The following is a 9,516-nucleotide window of genomic DNA, read 5'->3' as shown; positions in this document are numbered from 1 at the left end:
CTGATGAAATATCCTTTCATCTTCAAATCAAAAATTAAAAAAATCAAATTGTAGTTTCCTAAGAACAGAATAATTAAAACAAATGTTTTTGGATAATTTAAGCTCTCTACTAGAGCAACAGCTATAATAAATCAGAGCTCCCTATGCAGGTTTAGTAATTAACTTTTCTGGCAATTTTCTAAGAATAAACTTCTGTCACCAGCTACTATTTAGATTTTGTTGAATTGACATTTTCTACTGAAATGCTATTCTGAGTTTTCAGTTGGCTCTTGGAAATAACTGTCAAAGCCTGTATGTGTTGGCTTAAAAAGCAATGCAGAGCTGAGCTATTATACTATTTTCTTTCCTGTGAAGAAGCTGCTGAATTTGTACCCTTATAAATACTACTTATATCCATGCAAGGGGAGATGAAGGATTTTGTAGTGTTCACTTTAGCATAACTCTTCTGCCAGACCTATCTTGGTGTGCAATTTTTTAAAAAGCTGTCATGTCCATATAGGACAAGCCAAGTCACTATGGGAAGACACAATTGCAGTCCTGTCACAAGGCACTTCACAGCACTTTGCTACAGATGCTTACAATACCTAGTTGCCTCAGCCACCACTGGCAGAGCAGTGATGCTTACAGAGGATGAATCAAACTTAGACCCTAATACAAGTACTCAGAGTCACTTGTTGTCCATCCTCATCACAGTAGGAGTCAGGAGAAACAAACAGATGATGTTGTATGGCTTACTGGGTACCTAGATTTGAGTAGTGCTTGCACTGTAACTCTGCTGTAACTGGAGGTCCATACTAAGATTTTAGTATCACCTAGAACACTGAGTTTAGTATCACAGCTTTTTTTGACTGTCAGTTTGTTCAGGATCATTTTTAGAAGAGGCTGCAAAGAGTTGTTAATCAAGTTTATGTGATATTTCTTCCATGGTATAAACAAGCAATGTGATCTTTGCCCTTCTTCCCTTTGTTACATTCAGAATGGTATTTTCATTCTTCTTCTGACAGGTTCCTCCATTTTGTCCTTCGCTTCCTGATGACTACTCACTAAGCAGAAGCTTTACTCCCTTGCTTCATAAAAGTGCCTGAAGCAGCACGTCTAACAACTAACTGGGGCTTCTTCGTTGAGGTTTCTGGGGGTCCAAGTTTGTGTTGGGTGCATGGCACAGTGAATGTGTACCAGCACACTTACATAGGAATGAAGTGCTAGAATGCTTTGGGATAAATTGCAGAACTTTCACTACATTAGTCAGAAATAAGTAAGACAAAACTAGATTAGAGCTTCCCTCCCTCTTTGTCTTGTTTGACTTTATGTTTCTCACTTCTATTCAAACATCAGATTTTCAACAAAAGTTTAATGAGGAACATTTTTATATTGCATATACAGTTGTTTTACCAGCTACAGCCTTCAAATTTGCCTTCCATCAGTGAAACTGTAATTCAGATGAAATTTATCTATATGGTCTTTTTAGTCAGGCTTCTGCTAAGTATTAATTCTTCTGAAGAGTTATGAATGCTATGAGTGCTAAAATCAGTTTCAAACACGGAACCAACTCACATCTCGGGTCCTTGCTACCAAGCTCAGAGTCCTCTAGACACACACAAAAAAGCTGAGCACAGTGCCATAGACATCTTGAGAATGCAGTTTGCTGTTTGTTCAGCCCTTTGAACAAACACACCCGACAGGGAATTAGTTTTTTTTGTTGAGTGGATGCTCTAACAGCACTGTTCTAATCAGCAGCACATTTCCAGCTTCCCCACATACCCCTGCTCCAGCTGCATATTTCTATCTCTGCTCTCTTTTCTATGATTGTACAACAGTGGGAAGCATACACTGAGATATGCTCTCCACTTAACTGCAAAGCCCACTGTCAGATGCTGTATTTAGTCTGACAGTATGCAAATAAATTACCTTCAGTGAATATTCTTCTATACAGTCTTCTTTCATTTTACTTATAAAAGGTCCAATTTATGGAATGTTCAGGTTAAACAGTTATTCCTTCTGGCATACAACTCTGGAGATGAAAAAAAGTCTTGAAGAGGACTCCAAGGAACCTGATTGCTGGAATCAGGGGAAAGTGTTTGAAAGTGTTTCTCATCATTAGTCAACTTGCAATTCTTACTGGATTTGAGAATTATTATGAAGTGTTAGGTTGAAATTTTCAAAGCCATGTTTGAGATTGAAATGTTCTGTTCCCACTGAGATGAGAGATGGAAGTAGTTAGCCTATGCATGATTACCACAGCAAAGGGAGTCAAAGAGGACTGTGAGTGGGGAGGACACAGCAAAGGCAAGCAATAGAATATTGCTGCCAATGCAGCAATGACAGTAACAATGCTTATATAATTTTAATTTACCGCAGGTGATTTGCTGAAACTACAGGCATCAACATCTCATCCAATGAGCTCTATAGAAATGAGGATTGTTAAAGAAGAGGCAGGCTACTCATTCTTAATTGGATTTCCCACTGTCTTAATTACCAAAAAAACAATTTTCTAGGCAATTAGTTAAAGTTCAGGATTCAGCTTTATGTTAGGTTGCTTCAATATTTCAGATACTGTTCTAGTGGTAGAGCCTGGAGTAGGTTTGTGTGGGAACCCAGTTAGTAAGTATAACTGTCTGTGCAGGTCAGTACCTTAGTACTTGTAACAAATAGTTTTTCATGGAGTGAAAGCTATCTTCATCACGCTCAGTCACTGTAAGTCCATACATTCCTCAATTTATACATAGATATGTTACAATGTAAATCGAGCTGAACACATGGATCCTCTTCTAAGTAAACAAGAGTAGGACCAAGTCTTTCATGATCGATTACTTAGCACCTTTAAGTGGATTCTGATCTGGGATGTGAGCCGTGACCCTTAGCTTCCTGCTGTGCCATGCAGCTGCTTCTCGACACTGAGTTGAAAATGATCGGATGCTTTTTGCCTTAACACGTTTCTGTTGCTGAACCACAACTTAGCCACTGGATGGGGCTCTCAACACACAGTTGGCGTTCCCCACAAACTGCCGCGTTCATTTCATGGCCTCCCTGTGTACAGACTGCAAGGCGCAATGTTTAGTACTGTACATTCGAAGCAAGAGAGAATGAGTGAAATCCAGTTCTGAGAGCACGTAAAATAGTGCAGGAAAATATCTGTTCACATTTAAAAAATGGTTCATTTATTGCTCCTTGTGTTTACCATACAGAGGGAGGTGGCAACACTGAAAATGGGTGTTAGTGTAGACTCATGGAATAATTTAGTTTGGAATGCATGCAAAGCCCAAAAGCAATACCTCACACCTACTAATTGAATAAGAAATGTTGCAATTCTGTTCCTCCATTAATTGAACTTTTAGTTATTTTGTATATTTAGGTATTTTTCTAGTTCATATAACGATGATACCTAAGACACATACGACTTGCATCTGTAGAAACAAGGAGATAAATTTGTTCCCCTTTTACAGTTCATGAATAGACACAAAAGGGAGTGCCTCAATAAAGGCTGAAAGCAAGTTCATGATGGAAAAGCAGCGTGAGACTGCCTGATACCAGACTTGTATTTACAGCATCAGAACAATCACATTCTTAATCTTCTTCCTAGAATGTAAATAGATGGAGCCTTTTATCTTCAGCAAAAGACATTTCTTTTGTCACTTCTGTTGCCCATCATTCATGTTCATTGTTCATTAAAAATTAATTATAAATCCAGTTTGACCATGTAAAGGTGTACATGGAATCAGTCCAAGCTGCAAGTTCCGTAAATATACTCAGTGCACTGTGAAGGCTGCAGCTTCTGAGAAAGGAATGAACACACGAGGGAGCTGCATGGCCTGTGATGGCTTCTAACATTAGCAGGAGCAAGAAGGGATGGTAGCAGAAACAGCTCTACACTGATATACGTTTTAGCTGTCACACTTCTATTTCTCCAACTTCTGCTCTCAGCTAGTAAAGAAGAGTTTATTATAGTTATTTTCTGAAGGTTAGAGAGGGGGTTTCCTTCTACCCCCTATATATAAGTAAATATACATTTTTCTTTTTCTTCTGCCTCAGACTCCGCTCATCTTTCTCCATGTAGCCTTTCCCATTTTCTGATAAGGCAAGTTTAATACAAGAAGATGCCACATGCCTGTTCTCTTTTGTACTGCTAAAATTGCACTTCTATCCACTGTCATCCTTAAATATTTTTCCTTTCAAAAGATCCTGCCTTAAATTGCTGCCTTTTTGAAGGGGAAAAAAAGGCAAAAATTTCACTAAACCCGCAAATTAAAATTCTCTCCTGAAAAATTGTCTAATTAGAAACTGGTGTCAAATGGAAGCAGCTGGATTTAAGCCTTTCCCCAGCTCTCTCTGTGAAAATAGTTTGACCTTGTGACTAAATGATAGATTTCAATTTTGCCATTCTAAATCCATAAAATGCATTGCTCCTTCACCATCCATGTTCTCTTTCCTTCTAAAGTGTCTTACTACAAAGAAATGTCCTGTTGGAGAAGTATATAAATACTATATAGAATACTATAGTATAGCCTTTATACTTTGGGGTTGTAAAGTAAAACGACATGAAGACCCATGTTCAGAACAGCTAGGAGCCTGAGGATAATCTATCAAAAAAGAATTATTTCCAGAGGAAAAATTAAAGGATCAGATATGATGACTTCTGTAGCAGAGCTAAGAGACCCACTGGCAGACTGGAGTAGACAGACAATATTTATTTTACAAGGAAAGAAAAGATACTGGAAGAAGCTTTGCCTTCCAAAATTGCTTCAGTAATTCAGCTTCAATAATCAGAACACATTTGCTTTGGGAAAACAAAGACTGTCCAAGAGCTGATGGCAGCCTCAGCATCCACAGCAGAGCTGCTGGCACACAATGTTTTTCTGGGACAAACACAGGGATGGAGTATCCTCAGCCAAATAAAATTCTTATTAGCTGGACGGAGGTTAGCCAACAGTGCTGACAAGCAGTGTCTCCAACCACTCAAACACTCAAAATAATTGGCAGTCATCAATGACAGACAGACACTCCTCTGAACACTGTGGAAGTGACTGGTCATAGGCCCCTTGTTTTGATAGCCATCCTACCTTACCAAAACATCATCTTACAGAAACCCCCCCAAAAATCTGTGTATAGGAAAGAGTCACTGAGCTCAAGTTAGGGACTCCCCTCACCATATACTATATTTTCACCCATTATTCTCAAAAAGGTACAAGGTTTTGGGCCTAGTATTGTTTCCTTTCTATTCACTGGGAGTAGAAAGTTGAAAAGCTCTTATAACAGGGTGTATTGGATTTCTGAACATTATGAGTAGTGTTATCTAGCTAAAAATGAATAAATAAATGCTCACACACTATTCACTGAAAAACACTTTGATCAAATGTCTCATTTAGATACATCCAAGCTCTGCGGTGGCTTGTTCCAGAGAATCACGTAGACTCCTTAGCAGAGTAGATTTTGACATCTGAAGGATGCATTTTTAGTGGCAGTGTTTAGAATAGCTCAATTACAAACAGTACTTTCCAAGCATACAGCCGCTCAGTGTAATGATTTCATCTGTTTCCTTGGGGGAATTATATGATGAATCTACACAGAGCATCTGATTGCATTTACCACCTGCAGGTGGTTTTAAAGTTCTTCCTCGTTTTTCTTTTTTTCTTTCTTCTTTTCTTTTTTTCTTGTTTATTTATTTGTTTTTTAGGGGCTTTAGAGCTTCACTTGTCCAATGAGTCTGATGGTGAGTTTTAGAAAGGGTGAAAGGGTAGTGAATTATTTCTCATAAATGTGTATCACTTCAGTAAGTGGTTTGATAGAGAGCCCTACCAGTGAGGGAAACATGTTGTGTATACTTTGTTAAAGAAAAATGCTGAATTTCTAAATCAGCCTAAACCTACCTCTTAAATAGAGCTTGTGGAACAAGTGGTCTTCTGCAGAGTATTTTTGGCTTTCGAAGTATTCTGTGACATATTTTGAATGAGATGCACTTGTTCATCATGCCTGCCCACATTAAAATGAAGGAATATCTTTTCTTGATACTACAGCTTACATTTCCATCTGTTATTGTGCACTCAAACAATTATATATTATGTAGTTGAGAAGTAGAGCCCCATTCCATCACTTAACACTTCTGTTAGGCCACAATCTTTCAGCACAAAGGAAAAGCATTATGATTAACAGACTATATCCCCATAAACTGTTTACTGTAAGAGGTACTAACATAATAGTCTATGGTTTCCTCTACTACTAAGCAATTAATGTTGATCTTGATTTGTCAGATTCTGCAAATCTGAATCCTCAAATTATGAACTAAGCCTTATTCCATTTCTCTAGAAAGAGCAATTTTGTTTGAATGCTTCCACCAATCAGTCTTTCAGAATGTCATAGTTTGATTGTTTCTCATTGGTATTCCACATCATGACATTACGCAACGCACTAGGAGTTAAAGAGTTAATGCTGCACTTCCATTGATTATAATCATTTTCAGTCTCTTGATTTCAGAAGAGAAGAATGAACTGCAACTCCAAGAAGACTTCATTTTTCTGTTCATTTTCTGTTTCCGTTTTCCATTCAGAGGGAAAGATAAAACTGACTGGGAGTCACAAGACTGCCCTCTTTGCTGACTGTCTTGCTTACAGTATTAGAGTAAGGACTTCAGTTTTGGAAACTCTCATTTTATTTGATTTATTTTGATATAGGCATTCACCTGACTCTCACAAACATATTCTAAACAGGTACAACTTCTCTCTCTACCGCAGTCAGTCAGCCTGGGTTTAACATAATCTATGTAAGCATGGGACAAGCCTATTCCCTCTGACACCAGGGAAGAAAAAGCATGATGAAAGCTAAGTAGGACTGAGATAAGCTCCTGTATATCACACCAAGATTTTTCCATATACTCTTTTTTTAAAATCACATTGCCTTAGTGAAAACAGTCAAAAAGGTTCTGCATGGAGATACAATACCTGCTTCATCAACAAGAAAGCTTCTTTAACTACTTATTGGCTTATCTTTGTCATCCCACATCTCAGAGAGACAGGCCTATCCAGTCACTGGAACTGGACTACAGGTTCACTCTAACTCTCTTATCTAGTGGTCTGTGAAGTTACACGGTGATACCTCAGAGTCTTAAGGATCAGGCGATGTGCATGTGAAACAGATGTGCCTCAAGTACCAAGCCTTCAGCTATAGGTACAGACATGGCATCTTGTAGCTCTCACTTCCAAGAAACACGTAGGCATGTTAGAAGCCTCTTAAGGAAATGCATGTAACCTATTTCCTCCAAAGTGCAGTTTGAAGTCTGCTCTTGACAGTGCGACACAGGTTGTAGAGAGATAGAAACAGAATGCAGACGTCTGCATCTGATATTAACTACAAAAACAGTCTAGAGTGACAATGAAGAGAAAGAGGATTTTAGCGCATGATTTACAACATTCTACTGATGACATAGTTACTGACTAAAAAGGGAACTGAGGATGACAACTTCAGATGCACACAGAGCACTGCAGTTGTCTTAAGTTTGTGAAGAGTAATCCCCCTTCATTTTGTGTACTTTTATGAAAGCTGGGGGCTGAACAGAAGAGAGATGGCCAAATTGGCTTTTCCATGGAAATGAATGCAGAACCATGAGGTCAGCAGTCATTGATCAGTGGGTTGAAAGCCTGGATACGGGGTAAAGAGGAGAATTAGCACAGACCAGGGTTCATTACTGCTTCTGCTACACGACTTGTTTGAATGCACACTTGCAATGAGTATACTCAGCACAAGCATTATGCAGGTAAGCTCTTTTTTTTCTTTTTTCTTTTCTTATTTCTTTTTTATTTTTTTTTTGGAAGTAAAGTCAAACCAAAAATATAATACATAATTACATTTCTCCCTTCAAATTATTTTCAGCAGTGCTCAGGTCTTTGATAATGATATTTAAGAACTGTAGAACCATAAAATGCTTTCTACTTACTGAGCTGCGTCGAGCTATGTTTATTTTATTTTTATATTTCCCAGGAGATGTGTAGTGGGTTATTATCTCCTATCTGTATCAGCATCTGAATTGTCCACTGCTGATTCTAATTTCTGCATTCCAATGCTATGACCACAAAAGCTAAGCAGTTTCAGGATAAAGTTAACTATTAAAATGCAGCTGATGTTATGTCATAAAAAAGTTATAAAGATAATAGTGCAGAATTCAATCTTGGTTCTTTATTTCCACACAATATATTCCATATTTCTAAAATCCTTATTTTTGCCCTGACCTAACTTGCTGCATTGAGTCTATATATGAGCCATAAAACATATCAATGCGTCTATAAAATCAGCAAGATACTCTTTAGCTTTTTTCCTCCCTAAGTAAAAAAATTACATGAATCTAAATAAATATCCTCCAAGTAGTAAAGCCTGAATTAGAAGGTTTAATAACACTACATTAGGACAACATATTGCTATTAAGAGAATTAGCCTTGTGCTTCAAAGTTCTTACCACTCTGCTTTGTATCCGAAATTTGTCTTTCTTCTAAGGCCTTATATATTCTAAAGTAACAATATTTAGTCTTTGTTTCCACCAGAATCAAAAGTCTCTTACACACACAAGCTCCTGTTTCACATGCTTATATAGACGTGTGCATTCCTCCTAAGAGAGAGTTAATAAGCAGATTTGCTCTAATTGTAAGATGAAACCACTGTAAGACTTCAGCTGTATTCTAGAATTAAGTGTAGAATTATGCACACAATCATATAAGTCAAGTCAGCTCATGCAGAGTAATAAGGCCTCAAAGCATTATATTTCTGGAAAGAACAAAGGCATTACTGATTAAAAAGGCTAATAAAAGAAGGAGTTTAAACTGTCAACCACAAAAGCTTTGCAATATACATGGTAACAGTACAAACAAGGCAATAAAATATAGAAAGGGCAAAAGGTAATTGGAAGTCATTATACTTCTTTCTGTCTTATGTTGGCACTACTGTGCAAAAGGAAGTGGGAGCTGTAGTACCAGTGGATGCTAACCATCGCATCGAGGGACCTTGATGGAAAACATCTACAAGCCCCTGCTACCCTTTAACATATTTCAGGTGGAAATCCCTCCCAAAAAGAACACAGTGCTTTCTTTAAGGTATCCATCTCAGATAACTGAAGTGAGAAGAGTGCCTGCATCACAACCCACCTTTTTCAGCAAGTGTCAGGGTCTTGTAGGTCTTTTCCAACCTTGGTGACTCTGTGATTTAATAGTAAAGTAAGATGAACATGTATTCAACAAAACATAAGGTCAAACATTTGGCTAAGGACTAGAAACAGGGGGAAGATTTAGGTTGGATTTCAGGGGGAAGTTCTTTTCTTAGAGAGTGGTGAGGTGCTGGCAGAGACTGCCCAGAGAGGCTGTGGATGCCCCGTCCCTGGAGGTGTTCAAAGCCAGGTTGGATGGGGCCCTGGGCTGCCTGGTCTAGTATTAAATGTGGATGTTGGTGGCCCTACCTGTAGTGAGGGGAGATTGTACCTTCATAATCCTTGAGGTCCCTTTCAACCCAAGCCATTCTATGAAATACATAAAAGCACTCTTC

Source organism: Phasianus colchicus, chromosome 1 (assembly GCF_987193195.1).
Source record: "Phasianus colchicus chromosome 1, bPhaCol1.hap1.1, whole genome shotgun sequence".
NCBI classification, from domain to species: domain Eukaryota; kingdom Metazoa; phylum Chordata; class Aves; order Galliformes; family Phasianidae; genus Phasianus; species Phasianus colchicus.
The sequence above is the reverse complement of the archived record's forward strand: the minus strand, read 5'-3'. Positions refer to the sequence as shown.